Raw genomic sequence first — 11,127 nt, 5'->3', positions numbered from 1 at the left:
CTTCTTCCCTGCTGACATCACTCTTTTTTCCTGTCCCTCCCTCTCTTGACTGGATGTATTGTTTTCAATATAATGACATATTCCCTTATATTTCTGCCTTTGATAGAAATGCTAAAATACACTGTGGACACAAAGTAGAATAGAAAGAAAGATAAATATGATAAACATTTCTGGAGGGATCTTTGCAAAATGCTAATTTACAAATAGCATTTTGCCTACATTTTTAGGCAGGTATTAAATGTATTTCAAAAATATTTAGAAAATAACAGTAACTATTTTTGTGTAGGTAAGGGTTGAAATTAGCTTCAGTGTAGAGCTGCTTAAAGATGGGATGGGGGTTTTAAAATCAAAGGTTTGTGGTGAGTAAAGAGTTTAAAAGAAACAACGGAAAAATAAATAACTAGCTTTCTGTGGAGGACTGGACGGTGGCCCACAGAATGGTCAGTTCTTATCCAACTGGATGGACTCTGTGTGCTTTATGGACAGCACATAGTAGCTCTCCAAACCAAGATAGAAATGGTTATTCAGGTTAAACACTTAGAGTTTAGTCTACATTTGCTTTGTGGCATCTGATCTGGGGCTGGGTTTATCCGCTAAATTCACAACAAAAGTGAATTTTGTTGTGAATTGGGGAAAATAAAACAAAATGATACACAGTTTTCAGAGTGTTTAACAATCTTAAATCTAAAAAGTGTGGCATGTATTTCTATTCAGTCCACCTGAATCAAAACTACCTTCCACTTTAATTGCAGCTATGTGTTTTGGGGTATGTCTCTACCAGCTCTTTGCATCTAGAAATGTTTTTTTGTAAATATATATGTATAAATATAAACTACTTTTAAGTAACATTTTTTAGGCAAGTATTAAACATATTTTTAACTAAGCCATCTATTAAAAACATAGGTGCACCAATATAAAAATTCAAGCTAATATTGATATCTAATATTAATATTGCAGTTATGGCTGATTATACGTACTATATATACTTATAAAATGGCCACACTGGGGACATTGCTTTTCTGCTTAAACACTCTGCAGCCCTACACTGCCTCACTATCACTGTCACATCATCAACATGCAAACTTCACACAGAAAGTCTCCAGCCTGAAATTGAACTGAGGACCTTCCTGTGATGAGGCAACCAGTCATGCAATTTTTAAACATTAAACATAGATTTAGCTTGAGAAGTAAAATTATGGAGAAACATTTATATTTGACAAAAGTTACCAACCTTAAAAGTTTGTAACTTATCACCTCCCCATGTCTTGTCTCCTCTTTTCTCTCTAGAAAATACCTGCAGGCAGTGGTTAACAAGCATCAGAGTAATCTTATCTCATCTCACCAAGCATCAATGTGTTTAACAACAAAAACAAAAATATGTTAATATAGATCTGTTAGGCTTTCCTTTGACTCTGTCATCAGGAAGAGTTTAACGTTCCGGGAGCTTGTAAATCTGAGATTTGAAACATCACAAGAAGACCTTGTTTTTCCTTCTGAGTCGATCTAACCCAGGGGGTCAGCAAGCTTCACCACCCAAAGAGCAATTTCTGTGCTCCCTCCTCCCTGACCATACATGACCCCTAGAAGAAACATACTGCAGCCTTTGACACTTGAAATGTAAAAAAAGTTTGCTTGATTAAACTAAATATAATTTTCATTTCTCTTTCTAAGTTTTGAACAGAAAAAATATTTTCAATAGAATAAGGTTACTTGACATTGTGTTAAACCAATGAAACAAGAAAGAGTAATTGATTTAATAAATAAATAATACCCCGGTGCTATTGACTGGCTTGTACAATAGATGGCATTTTTGTGAAAAACAGACTATTTTTTATTTTTGTTCTGTACAGATTTTTATGCAAAGCTAGGAGAATCTGTAAAGGGCCCAAAAAGCCAAATGAGGCTGTGGGGCCACAGGTTGCAGACCCCTGTTCCATTCAATCACTTTATTTATTCTAGAGGAGTAGAAAAAGCTTGATACTGAGCTGGCAGATTGTTCCTGTCTTACTAAGCCCTACATGACTGGCTCTGTGCGAGTGTGCATGTGTTGTGTCTGTTTGTGGACCCCTATGAAATGGGGACTTTCCAGTTAAGCTCCAGCTGGCCAGTAAGCGGCTTAGCTGTCGCTGGAGTGCTCTGGGCTACTTACTAACATGTAGTCACTATAACATGGTCAGACAGAGCCACACACCACCTGAAGTAAAGTAGAAAATGAAACATGGTTGCCAGTGAGCCTCCAATAGTACTGGTATTCGGTAATAAACATGCACTTTGCAATGTACTCATTGCAAAGAGCTCAAACTGATAGGTTGTATTCAGCATCATTTTATATGTCGAACTGTAACTGGAAGTCACTGTATAGTGACTGGTCCTTGGCTCTATGCTGAGAGGTAGTGCATGCAAAGCAGCTGTGTCATTAGGTCAGCCCTGCAGGTTAAGCTGCTCCATGTGAAACAAGAACACAAATCAGAGGCTGCAATAAAAGTTTAATCTGCCACAAGAAAACCGCTCAGAACAACATTTATAAATAACAAAACTGCAAAACAAAAACCTACTGCAAAGTCTTTTTTAAGTTTTCATAATAGTGAAAGGTCACTCTCTCCTGCAGGGTCCCTGGGATCTCTCATTCCTTTTCACTCTCTACTAGGAATGCATGATATAAACAGTATACGGTAGAAACGATAGAAATTTGGCCTGCGATAAAGATCTGTAGTCTACCGGCTAACCATGGTAATGCTTTTGATAATGTAACCTTTGGCATCAAAACAGAGCTTGCAGGAAGCAGGATGGCTGAGAGCGTGAGGGAAGGCAGGTGCAAAACATAAATGATGTGGACCTGGTTCACGCACCTGGTTCACGCACCAGGGTCACACACCGGTACTTAGCGTAACGCTTAGGAGGAGTGCGGCAGATGTCACGGTCACACAGTGAGGAACCGAGCGGTGTAAACTGCACCCCACCCTGCTGGGACACCCATAGGGTACAGTTCGCTGAGTCTAATGGACCCCACTTCTTAACCCTCCCGCGGTCATAGCGCGGTGCTCAGGAGGAGCACAGCAAATGTCACAGCGAGCAACCTGGGATCGGGGTGACGGTGTAACGGTCTTTCCAAAACCACAAAAAAAAAACCCTCATAAAAGTGCACACGGGCTCAGTGCGACCCCGCCGGATTGTACACAGAGTAAAAAACTCATGGAGTATAAATGGCCCCGTCTCTTAAGACTGAAGGAGGGTCAGACCAGGAGCAGAACAATTTAATCTGCAAAGTGCTGTGTAAGATAAGAAATACAAGCCATTTGTTTTACCACCTTAAAATGAAGCATGTGGTTGAATACCAGCAACGCACCTGACTACAAGCCCCAGTCATAACACTGAGGAGAAAAGACAGGATTTGACACAGACATCCATTACATTAAAGTTAAAGTATTTCTATATAGAGATATATTTTTCAGTTATTTATGTAAGTTTAATTGAAACACGTAGTCATTATTGAGACTAAACTGCTGTCATTACCAATGATAAAAAAATTGTTAAACATTATGTACAAATTATAATATGTACAAAAACAAGTGTTAAACGAGTCTTAACACATACAGATACATTTCACTCAATTAGTGTGATTTTTTTGTTTCTTTTGTACGTTTCATACAAATCATATTGCGATATATATCGTTATCGCCAACTATCACAATATTATGGTGTGATATAATTTTCAGAATAGGGATATAATATATTCCTATTCTCTACACTTCAGATGACTCTGCAGTTGTCAGGTGAATCAGAGACGGACAAGAAGCCGTCTGACTGCAGAGAGCTGGTGGACCGCTTTGTGTCATGGTGTGTGAACAATCATGTGATTTCTATTATTTGCTGTGATGTATTTGTGGACAAACCCAGCTCAAACACAAAGATTGCAGACAGCATCAGATTGTAACCATGGTAACACAATAATCAAGCTATCAAGATTATTTTGTGCACTTTTGCAAAGTAAACTTCTCAATTAAATCCTCAATGTACAATTAATTTTTTTTTATTTATTTCTGCTGAAACCATTATATCAGATGTAATAGCATTGTCATTCTCAATAAACAAATGCTGAAGTTTTAGATTTTTGGTCTAAATCTTACAATTCACTCATTTAAAGGGGCCCCTGACCTTCAGTGGACCTCTGATAGGTTCTTTTACGGAGACCTGTGAAGAAACTGTCACAGTAATCAACTAAACTTTAATGCATGGATGTTTCTGAACATCTTATTGAATGACAAAATATAATGAAAATAATTTATCTTTTAACAGAATAGAATAGAATTACTTTATTCATCCCAGCAGGGAAATTATTTCGCAGTTACAGCAGCATAGAGACAAGACACACAACAACCACTACTGAGTAGCAATTATAGACAAGATAAAATAAAAATAAAATATAACATGCTGTCAATATAAAAAGCAGCTTAGAGCAGTCCTTGCAAAGATTCAAAAATACAGATACAGTATGTATATGTAAATATATGTACAGCAAGTGTGCCACAGTGCAGTTGTGCAAAATCGGACTGATTAGTGCAGAACAATGATTTAGCTTTTATTGTACAGTGAGACGGCATGTGGCAGGAAGGATTTCCTCTATCTGTCCCTACGACAGCGGAGCTGGAGCAGCCTATGTGAGAAGGTGCTCCGCTGTCTGTCCACTATGTGGTGGAGAGGGTGCTGTTTATTGGCCATAATAGACAGAACCTTCTTCACTGTCCTCCTCTCCACCACAGTTTCCAGGGACTCCAGCCTTAGTCCCAGTACAGAGCCAGCTTTTCTGATGATTTTCTCCAGTCTATTAGAGTCGCTGGCTCTGATGCTGCTTCCCCAACACACAGCAGCAAAGAAGATGGCACCGGCAACAACTCTGTGATAAAAGGTCTCCAACATCTTGCTGCACACATTGAAGGATCTCAGCTTCCTTAAAAAATAGAGTCTGCTCATCCCCTTCTTGCACACAGCGTCAGTGTTAGATGCCCAGTCCAGTCTGTTACCAATTACAACTCCCAGGTATTTGTAATCCTCCACCTCCTCCACCACTTCCCCTTTGATCTTCAGTGGCCAGTGAAGGTGTCTTCTTCCTTCTGAAGTCAATCACCATCTCTCTGGTCTTACTAATGTTGAGCCTCAGGTGATTCTGGCTCAGACCACTCCACAAAGCTGTCCACCAGTGTCCTGTACTCCCCCTCCCCTCCATCCCCTATACACCCGACAACCGCTGAGTCATCTTACAATTCTAGATTTCAGAGGTGCTAAAAATTATGGAGCTAACCCCTCTGAGCTTTTTGATCTTTAAAGCAGTCTGCAGCCAAGTTGCTATGGAGATTAAACAGTCAGATATCATTAGGGTTTATTTAGTAAAATAGCAGCAAATTTGCTTATTTCATAACATGCTTCATAACCAGCGGCCTTCTCTCCTCTGGTCTGTTTAACAGCTACAGTCTCAGATCAGCACAGCCTTCCAGCTCTGTCAGCAGCAGAAACAGCAACTTTATACCTGTCGGGAAAATATAGGACTATATTTGCTTTGCATTGCCCCCACATGACAATAACATAGTATGATCTGATTAAATATTAGAATCTTCATTAATATGGGTGGTTGTTATGTTGTTGTTTTTCTTGTTCTATGTGTCCGTTTTTAATTTTAAGCCCAGGTCCCTCCAAAGGTCTCTGCACGCCCCTGTTTTTTACATAGATGGACAGGAATGAACTACGTGCAGTGGACAGCTTTCTGTCGGCAGAGCAGGCCTCAGAGATAACAGCAGCTCTCCCTGTGGGGGAGAGAAACTCCACAGAGAGGAATTCTCTGTAACATTCCACACTCCTTGCCCTGATAGAGCTTCTTCTATCACTAAACCCTACAACAGGACACTGCTTGGCTTACCTATCATAGCCTGAGTACCCATCTTATTCATGGTACTACATTATGTCAGTCAATCCACCAAGAGAGACAATATGGTTATTTTGAAAGACAAAGCCAAACAACAGTCTCTACAGCAGCACACATGAACATCTACAAGTACTAACAAGGATCTCCATTGCTCTTTTCCTAATGCATTCAGGAGTAGCTTGACCTGGTTCAACTCTACTCTAAGCAGTTTGGGTGGTTTTCCATTACAGCTGAGTTAAAGCTCTAGTGGGTGAGGTCATCACTTAGTTGGGCACTCTCAGAATCTGAAAAGTAGCACAACATGATCTATATGCAACACAAACATCATTTTGGTTCTAAACCAAGGGTGGGCAACTCCGGCCCTTGAGGATCGGTGTCTTTACTTTGAGATGTGTTTATCTTCAGCACACCTGAGTCGAATGTTTAGGTCATTAGCAGGACTCTGGAGAACTTGACTCCATACTGAGGAGGTAATTCAGCCGTTTGAGGAGTGTTGGACCGGGGAACGTTGCAGGACACTGGCCCTGGAGGACTGGAGTTCCAGGCCCCTGCTCTAAATGAACCAAACCACCAAGGGCAACTCTACTAACTGCAAAAAGTTAACCTTTTCAGGAACATGTAGATTCCAGTCTATTAGATACACAGTAAAGGTTAATCAGCTTTACCTGCCAAATCTTTAAGTATTAACTCTGCATAATCACATAAAAACCACGTTACTACAACAGCCCATTTTTTGGTTGTCCATCATTAAGCTACTGACGCAACAACAAATTATTCCTCAATCTAAGTGCTCCTCTCTTCCCTTGATTGACTCGATCTGGACAGTCATTTTTCTGTGGCTATGAACTTGAATAAATCTTAAAACTTTTCAATCTGTAAATACATTGACAACCAGAGTTTTGATGCTGCTTCTTTTAAGCTTAATAATAATCAAAGATAGGAATGGAATTTGTGCTTTCACTTAAAAATGTAAATTTTAACCATGCATTATATCCAAATGCATGGTGTTTTCATGCAGGAATTTGGATTAAAACTCCAAATGCAGGGGATCTGGCATTTCAGGCAGTCTGCAACTGCTTCAGGCATTGCTGGTTTTATGTTGGTATGACTTCACTGACTCTTTCAAAAAGCAGTCAAAGAAATTGTTATGAAGAAAAGCTTTCATCTAATTAACCTGATGTTTTGTTTTGTGTCATTGCATTTTATCTGTGTATCTTTGTCTTTCAGCTTGTTTTATCTATGAAGCACTTTGTAATTTTTATTTGAAAAAGGTGCAATATACATAAAATTAACTTTTTTATTTGTATTCCTTAAAATGAAGCTAAAAAAAAAAATACAGGAACTAGCGCCGGCCAGCTAAAGCCTCATCTTTCCTCATAATCTTACCAACCAGAATCATCTGCCTAAAAACATCAGAGAAAAATGCATTTGTCGACTGCCAATGACGAACTGTAATTATGAGAAAAACAAAAACAGGCAGAAGAGACTAAATGAAGGAGGAAGATGAGACCAGATGAGAAAGGTGTTTCCTGTTGGCCAATGCTCAGGTGGAATGATTCAGATACGGTAAAGCAGCTCTGCTGGGAGCAATGCGGTGGAACCAGCCTAACTGTCTATGAAAAAATTCTGGTCATTATGTAACTTTCCAGGTAACACAGATCAGTATTTCCTGTTAGTATTTTTCAAAGTAAAAGTCTTCCAAGGTGTCTCCCTCTTTGATATATTTTCTTACATAAAACTACAGAGTTTTTATGTTTCTAAACCCATGAACTAGGGGTTAGAAATGTCAAACCTTTTTGTTTCAGTGGGTTGAATGTCCTTTCTTTCTTTATCTTTATTTTTTATTTTTTTTACTTGAAGAATCCCAAGTTCCTCAGTGAGGAACCAGAGGAACTTGGTTTTTAATCACCAAGTTCCTCAGTGATTGAAAAAACACTGAGTTTGCTTTTTGTTTGATAAACGATCAATAAAAGTTTGACTGGTTAGATCCAGCCGGCTGTCGGCTCTCCAGATAGCAGGGATTCAGCAGGGATCTTAGTTGGAACTTTACACCGCGGAATAAATGGTAAAGGCGAAATATTTATTTGATTAACGTTGTCTTACTGATTATCTTTTATGGGTCTATGTGGTGTGCTGATGTATTTGTCTTCTGTCAATTGCATCCTCTCTCAATCTCCCATCAGTCTGTCTAAAAATGTATCATTAATCCCAAGAGTTTTGTGTCTTTCTGTAGTACAGTAACATGTAAATATGTTGAACTTGTCATATGTGTTGGGGCAACCAGAAACTTAAACGTGTGTTATTAGGAACACAACATAGAATCAGTGTCTACTTTACTGATCAGGTTTATGAACACACTTTGGCTGGGAAATCGGTGATTCAATGTTTTAAACTGCACAGTCCGTAAGTTCTCCTCTGTCTACATCATTAACGGAGCAGTAGGCAGACTAGGTAGAGGAGGTACTAATACCTTTTATTTGGAAATATGGGCCATTTTTGCATGGAAAATGTAAATTTCAAACCTGTTATGATACATTAACTTCAACATGTGTTTACAGTGGAAGATGCATTTTAAAGACTTGACTTCAGCTTCACTCTAAAGACTAGATACTTGACTCAAGCTCAAGCAGCAGACCCCGACTCTGATGGATCATGGATAGATCATGAGAGGAGCACATGATCTATTAGCCAATGTCATTTTCAGACTTTGAACTCCTAATGCCTTTTAAAAATATGTCCATGTCTCCATGTCTCTACAACTTAACACAGTGTTAAATGACAAGGTCATAGAACAAAATAACTTCTCTCAAAATCTTCACCTCTTGCCCAACTACAAACAGGGCTACTTCAGTTTGTCAAGATAAAATCACTTTCTGTTCTGTTCATTAAAAAAAAAATAGACACGTTGTCTCTTTGCAACAGTACCTATGCTAACTTCCAGCTCAGAAGGACATGCAGAACAGCGCAAGGACCAGATAACTGCTAATGAGGCAGGTAACAGTTTTTATTTTATGCAAAATTCTACTTCTGAGCTGTTTAAGCTGTGACAATCAGATAATGGCAGTGAGAAGAAATATTTGATCAGCAGTCCTAATCACAAAGGAGAACGAGTAAACAGAGAAATTATTAGAACAAAGATGATCTGGTTATAAAAACGCAACTGTGTGTCTCTGCTATTCAACATAAAGTCATGTATTTTCTTTGAAAGACACTCTACTGTCCTTCAACAACTGTTTTTCATAGTTGCCTTTACAGATACTCCTGCATGTATTACACTCATTTGTCTTACAAGATGGCCAGTAGGTACTTTTTGGTACTTCACTACAACCACCATGTTCACTCATTACACTGATCTCCATTCATTATGTTAGAATTGATGATGCACCATGGAGCAGATTTACTATTTAGACTTGAAAGAAGAGACTTTAAACGTAAATTTAGGTTGACAAAACCAATTTCCATATTATTTTTGCTGAGTGGCAGTGTAATGAAGAGATCTTATTACTGGGACTATTTTTACTAAAGTCACTTTAAGACAGTGGTTCCTAAAGATTTTCTGGGCCCCCCTATAGATTACAATAAAATCCTCCCCAAAAAAGAAAAAAAAAAAATGAACTGGGCACACACATCGTTCAACCAGACATAAACCTATACACATATTTTGTTTTCAAACTCCACTGAAGTTTATTTCACACTTCAGGTTGCAACAAAACTACAAACCATCTTTACAGTGAAACACTTTTGTGTGACTGGTTTTTTTTTCATCCATACAGTCCCGCGCCCCCCCTGCAATGGCACGGCGCAACCCTTAGGGGGCGTGCCCCACACTTTGGGAACCACTGCTTTTGCTCTTTATTAAAACCAGCACTTCAACTAGCACTTTATTTTGCACTGCACTTTAGGTATAGATTTGCGCATTAATAGCCATTTGTACACAGGACGTTTTAATTATTTATTGAATATTTATTGAGTATTTTAATAATTAGCATGTAGCATTTTGTTCAGGGTTCTGCGCAGCTGCTCTGCATTGAGAGGTGAGGTGGTTGTCTGAAGGGAGGATAATCATTACTCAGAGCAAACAAGGGCTACTGTTTAGTAAAACCTAAGGTGAAGGTGCTAAGATAGAATAGCTCACCTGTCTGTACTGTGTCCTCTCCACCATTTACAGGTTCAGGGGGAGGCAAAGAGGAAAAGTGGGGGAGGGGGAATATTTTGTGGTGGTTTTTGTGGTGTTTCATAATGGTGCTTATGGTGCAAGGATAAAACATAAAATGTTTATAAAAAGTAAATAAGAATGTATGTTTGTATTTGGTAAAATGCATTTTATTCAAATCGGTGTAAATTGTAAATTGGTGAAGTCTGCTGTTAATTAAAGGTGGTTTGGTCTTTCACAGCTGAGACTGTTTAAGACTGCAGTTGTGCCTTTAGAGATGTTCCTGATGTTGTCCTAGAGATGAATAAACCTTTAGTGCTTTACTCTGCCTCGACCTTCATCTGTACTGAAAATTCAGCTGCAAAATGCCGCATTGCTACAACCCTAACCTGGAACAAAAGGCTACATGCTAAATATTAAAACACTCAATAAATATTAAATAGTTAAAACTTTGTGTGCAAATGGTTATGTGCAAATTTATGCTTAAAGTGCAGTGGTAAATAAAGTGTAAAGGTTCTCCTAAAGTACTATACAAGTGACTTAAGTAAAAGCTGTCCCAGTAATGAAGACCTCTTCATTACAGGCAGCATATGGTCACTTCTGTCCAGGAAACAAATCAAGGAAAAACCAAAAATTCTCAAGGAAGTACAAGCATGGACAACAAAGGATCAGAATCACCTTCAATTGATAAAGAGTGGAATCAAACATACTTCAAAAGGCAATATTGTCCTGTTCATTACTGTGTATTTTCCACGACTGCTGAAAATTATAATTAAGTTTTTTTTATCCAAAGCAGGAAACTCCTCAGATCTTCTTTCCACTGAAAAAAGTGAGTAAAAAGTCAAACTGTTACCAGCTCCATTCACCAGCTGTGGAGACCTGAGTCTGACGCTGAGCTCTAGGAGTTAAGAAGAAGGCTCAAATCTGCAAATATTGTTTTCAAATATGTGTTTCTAGGTCAGTAAAGGATTTTAAAATATGTTTTGAACTATTTAGCCTAACAATAAAAGGCTAAATATAAATCCACTGACACAGAAGCTACAAAACAGATTTTTCT

The sequence above is a fragment of the Xiphophorus hellerii genome, chromosome 2, assembly GCF_003331165.1.
Source record: "Xiphophorus hellerii strain 12219 chromosome 2, Xiphophorus_hellerii-4.1, whole genome shotgun sequence".
Taxonomy (NCBI): Eukaryota; Metazoa; Chordata; class Actinopteri; order Cyprinodontiformes; family Poeciliidae; genus Xiphophorus; species Xiphophorus hellerii.
The sequence above is the reverse complement of the archived record's forward strand: the minus strand, read 5'-3'. Positions refer to the sequence as shown.